This window comes from Pristiophorus japonicus, unplaced genomic scaffold (genome assembly GCF_044704955.1).
Source record: "Pristiophorus japonicus isolate sPriJap1 unplaced genomic scaffold, sPriJap1.hap1 HAP1_SCAFFOLD_35, whole genome shotgun sequence".
NCBI lineage: Eukaryota > Metazoa > Chordata > Chondrichthyes > Pristiophoridae > Pristiophorus > Pristiophorus japonicus.
Window position 1 is genome coordinate 7,183,584 of NW_027253324.1, and position 7,204 is coordinate 7,190,787.

Here is a 7,204-nt window from a genome sequence, read left to right on the forward strand (position 1 = left end):
TTTTCTCGTTCTACAAGATAATTAGTGAATACTTCATCAACTGCAATTGCCTTCTGCCCGCTCCCTCAATAGTCCGACAAATTAGAAAAGGAATCCAGATGGGGAAAAATAGCACAACCACCACTTCAAATGGGAAAATATTTCTGAAAGCTCCGCATCAGGATAGAAAACTCCAAATGTCACTTCCTGGAAACATCATTTACTGAGCTAGTTCATTTTTGTACATCTCAGACAGGAAATTCAAACCGTATATTGTCACTGATACAGTTGTACCGAGTTCAATATCAGCTAGGGTGGTGGCCGAGGGGTAGCATGAAAGAACAAGTGAAATGTGAAGAGGGCAGATTAGTGACCTTCTATGTAGCCCAAAACTAGACAGAGTGCAGGACCGAAGCTGCAGTGGGATGTGACCATTGCTCAAGTTCAGGGGTTTGATTAGCTCCTGATCAAATTCATTGAAAAGTTCAATCACTGTAATAATTAAATCCTCCACAGCACGAGGCGCAAGTTGGAAAAAATAAGACATTTAAAAAAAAACTGTGTCCACTTTAAATAAGGTTAGACATTTCTGGGTAACCTACACAAACCTGGACTGTCCAGAAATGGGAAAATTGACAACTGTCATGGGGATGGGGTTCCCAGGCTTGATCAGTAACCTGTTTTCCAGACAACTTTGATCAGCATTGACAGGGAACATCAACAAAAAACAGACTGGTTCAGGACCAGCTTATCTCTCCCAGCCACCCCGCAGGAAGAGAACACTGGGAAATTGCTGCGAGAGGGTCAGTATGGAGTATGGTTACAAGCACCGAACTGACCAAGAAACTCAAACCTTTCCTAATGGTCTGGTTCCAATGTGGATCATTTAAACAGGAACACATCATTTTTTCCCTCTCAGCAGCGGAAAGATAATATAATCAAAACATTTCTGGAGAAATAAAAAAATGAAAACCATCTGTACCGGTCGGTTATCATTTAAAAACACAAAAGTTTACTTTTTAAAAAGTGACTGCAGTCATGGAAATGAAAGGAAAATCTGAAGGGAAAAAAGCTTCAGTTACAATCATTAATTCTGACAAATATCTATAAAAATCTTATTATATATCTCAGGTCCCAAAATCAATAACAATTTACTTCCTTATTGTTATTGTATAGCCAAACAGTATTATTTCAAATAGGGACGTACTTAACTATCAAAGTACAAATACTGCAATACATTCATTTATTTTCTGAAAAGAAAAATAGTATATTATACCTGTATGCCATTCCATTGTATTTGCAGGCATTTCGATAGAATAGTCACCCCGCCAATCTATTTGTATGCAGTGAATCAGTCAAGTTTAAACAGCCGATTAAGTTTTGTTTTAGAGAGATTTTCTGAGGGGACATCAGGACTGTGAAACAAATACTTGTTCTATTTGACAATATGTATCAGCATCAAGCACTCAAAGTTCAGTTATAGCATAGATTGGATGCAGAGTATAGCTCCATCTACTCTGCCTCACAATGCATCCTAACTTCAACCTCAAAGAGCACCAGTGTGACATTTTCCCACATCCGCCATCTTGATGACCTCTCTGACTAAGATTATCAATTTTTAGAGCGAATTTGCAGGCAGTTTTGTGCTATGACCCTGCACCTATTAAGCATTTTCAACTCAGAATCTGGCCGACAGCAATGAGAGGAAACATTCATTCCATCTGTCTGCACTGGATTCACATCCAGATCCCAGAGGTGAAACGGGCGTGCTAATTTATGATGCCATGTGATTTCAAGCCCCTCTTTCACCTAAAAGTAGTTTACATTGGCTTGCTTTAAGAGATTGAAGTAGGCAGACAGGTGGGAGTTGTCCCAAGTTATTGATACACACGCACATGTGGAAAATGTGGAACCTGTGGCACCTTGTGAGTGTTTGCACACACCTAAAATGCAAATGTTGTGCAATAAACTCACTGAGAACAAACCAATGTAGTGTTTATGGGAACTTAGCTCAATAAAGATGAGTCAAGTTTGAAAATAGGACACGAGTTATATTCAAAGATTTGTTATCGTGTGGATATGAAACCGTGCACAGGAGCTTTATCACTACTATATTATTGTACAGTACTATACAAAAGTAAAAAAGGTCAGTTACACCAATAGGTTCTCCAATGATGGTGTAACCACAATCTGTGATCTGAAATAATCTGGAACCTATCCCAATATATTACTAAAACCAAGTGCAGCACTAGCATAAATATGGCCTTGAGATTGCAAACATCAATTCTGAAAAGTAAAAATCCTGTAAAAATAGAAGTTCAAAAAGAGTCGGCAATTTGATTTGTATCAGAGAATCTCTAAAATATAATTATACAAATAAATGGGGGTGATTTAAATAGTTCAAAATGGTAAAAGAAAAAAGAGAAAACAAGATCTGGAGAAGAAATGTGGGGCATTCATTCCATAGGTTCCAAATTTTTGTCGCCTTATTCGGTTTAAAGCACTTTCTGGCCAAATACACTGCACCTCAATTTTGCCCCCAAACATCACTCGCTTCCCTCCTCTAAATTTTTAAAACATGCTTGCAGAAACAATGCAAGGAGTAATTGGCTAATGCTGCTCTCCTGGCAAGGAGATGGCTCCCCAAAGAAGGATTGTGGGTTCAAGCCCCAAGCCAGAAACTTGAGTTCAAACATCTAGGTTCGAAGGTATTTGTTGTAAACAACTATTTTTAGTAGATTGCCTTATCACAAGATAATTACAGATGACGAAATCCATTTGGCCCATCTTAATTCATCCATCCAGGGAGATCCCAACACCCTCCACTGTATCATTCAATTGTTTCTTAAATGATCCCAAGGTTTTTGCCTCCACTACTCTATCTGGAAGTTTATTCCACACATTGATCCTTTCTGTGAAAAATAATTTCCTCACATCAGTCCTGAAATGACCTTTTACTAGTTTGAACTTGCTTTCCACTAGTTCTACTCCAACTTTAACTTGTACGATACCCTTAACAATCTTGTATGCCTTTATAAGGTTAGCATTCAAAAGCCTCCTTTACAGGCTAAAAACCCCCAAGTCTTAACTCATAACCGAGACTCCGTCACTGGCTCTTCTCTGCACTTGAATGCCTCTCTTGTTTCTTGGTGACCAGAACTGGATGCAGTATTCCAGGTGTGGTCTGACTAGTGTGCTATACAGTTTGATCATTGCCTCCTTTGATTTGATTCTATTGCTATGTAGCTTTACATCCTATTTGTGTTATTGATTGCTGTTTAAGACTATTGATTTGTTTGTTTTAAATGGAGCAGTAACCTGTGCACTAAAGTTAGCTATTGATTATTGGGCACAATACACCAACACTGGAGGCTCCCACACTGTAAACACCTTTGTATAACTGACATTTTATTTCACAATTTCATTGCCATCATTTGCATTCATTTAGCCTACTTTTTGTGGTATGCAAACCATTCTATGAAATGCTATTTACAATGTCACAAAGCCATTTTTTGTCATGCTCATGTTTTTCTATTATGTTACACTGTTCAATTAAAATAAGTTTGAATGGCCTAGACCACAGTGGTCTACAAATAACCAAGAGGAATTGTGGCAGGAAAAAATGGTTCATTCATAAAATACAGAGTAGAAAAATGGAAAACTATTTTGAGAGGATCTGTGAAAGTAGTGGCCAACTTTATGATTGGGACTTAATAAACATACAAATTAATTTTCTTCTCTCTCCCCAACCTACATTTGCTCTCCTCCTTTCCTAATTCTCTGACTTCAAAGGCAACACAAACTCTTCAGTGCCTTACCAAGTGACTTCTTTTCCCATCAGCCTATACAGGGTCAGTAAGCTATTCTACCAAAAGGGTAAACACAGTCATCCATCGTTAACACTAGCAATTTCCAACACTGATCACTAGACAGTAACCAGAAGTAGGAGCCAGGCCAGACTTTCCTCTTCCTAGCGTGGGAACGTTGAAGCCAACCGTAACACTTCAACCCACCCTCCCAAATAAAGATCAGCAAAGTCACCCCAAACAGACACTGACCGAGGACTTTCCTGACCTCTTTAGTATCACACCACATGGTGCATTTACCCACTGAGCCACAGACAGAGCCACAAGTTAATTTTTTTTTTGACTAACTGGTAGAATTGCTGATACTTTTCCAAATTTGATAGCCATTCTGACCAAAAAAAAACAAATGGCATGAGGATCCTTCTCTAACCTAATTGAGCATACCCTAAAATCTGGATTACTAATTATATATATATATGTAGATAGAACTGTGTGCTTCGTTGATACAATTTTTCCTTGATTTGCTGCCTCCAGAGTTGTAAATTGGTTAATGCATCAAATTTATTGATAAAGATGTATATAAAAAGCCAACAGTTCAACTACTTATCCAGCTTGATATTATGAAGATCATACTGGGAGCAGTGTTAAATCTCGCCACATAAAAGGATCTAAAGAATTTTTGACGTTCTCCTATCAGAAGGAACCATGGTATTAAACTCGGATACTCCATCAGCATAAACCAAAAACAAAAGTTGGGACAGTAGTGAATGTCTGCCACTAGCATAATTAAACTCTCATTTCCTATTTACAAAACATGGCATGCATGCCTAGGGTGGATCATCATTAATCCACATTTTCTCAACTTGACATTAAATCCAATATTAGGTTCCTGAAATCTAGACACGGAGTCTTAAGAGACTCCTTAATCCAACTAGACTGGGAGTTGTGAGCTCTGCATCAGAGTCAATGCTCGTCAAATTAAAACCTTCATGATGTATAAACTATTGATTAGAATAAAGAAATAACACATTCTGGAACTGGAATATAAAAATAAAAAGTATGAAGTCTCCCAACATTTTTCCTGACAAGAATCAACGGATGACTGTATGCATCAATTAAAAAACATTGCCGTGCCCAACTGACCATGATATGCATGGGGTGAGAGAGATTTCTCCAAATAACTTGCCTAGAAAATTTACATAACACATTTGAGAAGACAAACGCGAATAGAAAATGTTATACTAGTGTTAAAATATACCTCTGTATTGTCAGTTAAGGGAATATATTGTGAACTGTCGGTACTCCTAATTGTTTTTCTTGCTCAATATTAAACATATCATTTTCCATGAAAAAAATAAATGATCTTCCTCAAGTCTTTCCTCATAAGTTGATTATGCAAAAAAATTATTGGTCTGTTTCATAGATTGTATCATTTGAAAAATTGAAAATATATACTGCAATCCCAGAAATTTCTACACAAGCACTGTGTTTTGGACTGGACATCAGGGAGCAAGCTATCTTAGATCTGGTCCTGTGTAATGAGATATGAATAATAAACGATCCTCTCGGAATGAGTGATCACAGTATGGTTGAATTTGTAATACAGATTGAGGGTGAGGAAATAGTGTCTCTAATGAGCGTACTATGGTTAAACAAAGGGGACTACAGTGGGATGAGGGCAGAGTTGGCTAAAATAGACTGGAAACACAGACTAAACGGTGGCACAATTGAGGAACATTGAAGGACTTTTAAGGTGCTCTTTCATAGTGCTCAACAAAAATATATTCCAGTGAAAAAGAAGGGCGGTAAGAGAAGGGATAACCAGCCGTGGATAAACAAGGAAATAAAGGAGAGTATCAAATTAAAGACCAATGCGTATAAGGTAGCCACGGTTAGTGGGGAAGTAGAAGATTGGGAAAATATTAAACGACACCAAAGAATGAATAAGAAAGCAATAAAGAAAGGAAAGATTGATTACCTTGTTTAAAAAAGGAGGGAGAGAGAAAACACGGAATTATAGACCGGTCAGCCTGACCTCAGTAGTGGGTAAAATTATGGAATCAATTATTAAGGATGTCATAGTAGCGCATTTGGAAAGAGGTGACATGATAGGTCCAAGTCAGCATGGATTTATGAAAGGGAAATCATGCTTGACAAATCTTCTGGAATTTTTTGAGGATGTTTCCAGGAGAGTGGACAAGGGAGAACCAGTTGATGTGGTATATTTGGACTTTCAGAAGTCTTTCGACAAGGTCCCACACAAGAGATTAATGTGCAAAGTTAAAGCACATGGGATTGGAGGCAGTGTGCTGACATGGATTGAGGATTGGTTGTCAGACAGGAAGCAAAAAGTAGGAGTAAATGGGTACTTTTCAGAATGGCAGGCAGTAGTGGGGTACCACAAGGTTCTGTGCTGAGGCCCCAGCTGTTTACATTGTACATTAATGATTTGGACGAGGGGATTGAATGCAGTATGTCCAAATTTGCGGATGACACTAAGTTGGGTGGCAGTGTGATCTGCGAGGAGGATGCTCTGAGGCTGCAGAGTGACTTGGATAGGTGAGGTGAGTGGGCAAATGCATGGCAGATGAAGTATAATGTGGATAAATGTGAGGTTATCCACTTTGGTGGTAAAAACAGAGAGACAGACTATTATCTGAATGGTGACAGATTAGGAAAAGGGGAGGTGCAACGAGACCTGGGAGTCATGCTACATCAGTCATTGAAGGTTGGCATGCAGGTACAGCAGGCGGTTAAGAAAGTTAATGGCATGTTGGCCTTCATAGCGAGGGGATTTGAGTACAGGGGCAGGGAGGTGTTGCTACAGTTGTACAGGGCCTTGGTGAGGCCACACCTGGAGTATTGTGTACAGTTTTGGTCTCCTAACCTGAGGAATGACATTCTTGCTATTGAGGGAGTGCAGCGAAGGTTCACCAGACTGATTCGCGGGATGGCGGGACTGACCTATCAAGAAAGACTGGATCAACTCGGCTTGTATTCACTGGAGTTCAGAAGAATGAGAGGGGACCTCATAGAGACGTTTAAAATTCTGATGGGTTCAGACAGGTTAGATGCAGGAAGAATGTTCTCAATGTTGGGGAAGTCCAGAACCAGGGGTCACAGTCTAAGGATAAGGAATAAGCCATTTAGGACCGAGATGAGGAGAAACTTCTTCACCCAGAGAGTGGTGAACCTGTGGAATTCTCTACCACAGAAAGTTGTTGAGGCCAATTCACTAAATATATTCAAAAAGGAGTTAGATGAAGTCCTTACTACTAGGGGGATCAAGGGGTATGGCGAGAAAGCAGGAATGGGGTACTGAAGTTGCATGTTCAGCCATGAAATCATTGAATGGCGGTGCAGGCTCGAAGGGCCGAATGGCCTACTCCTGCACCTATTTTCTATGTTTCTATGTTCTA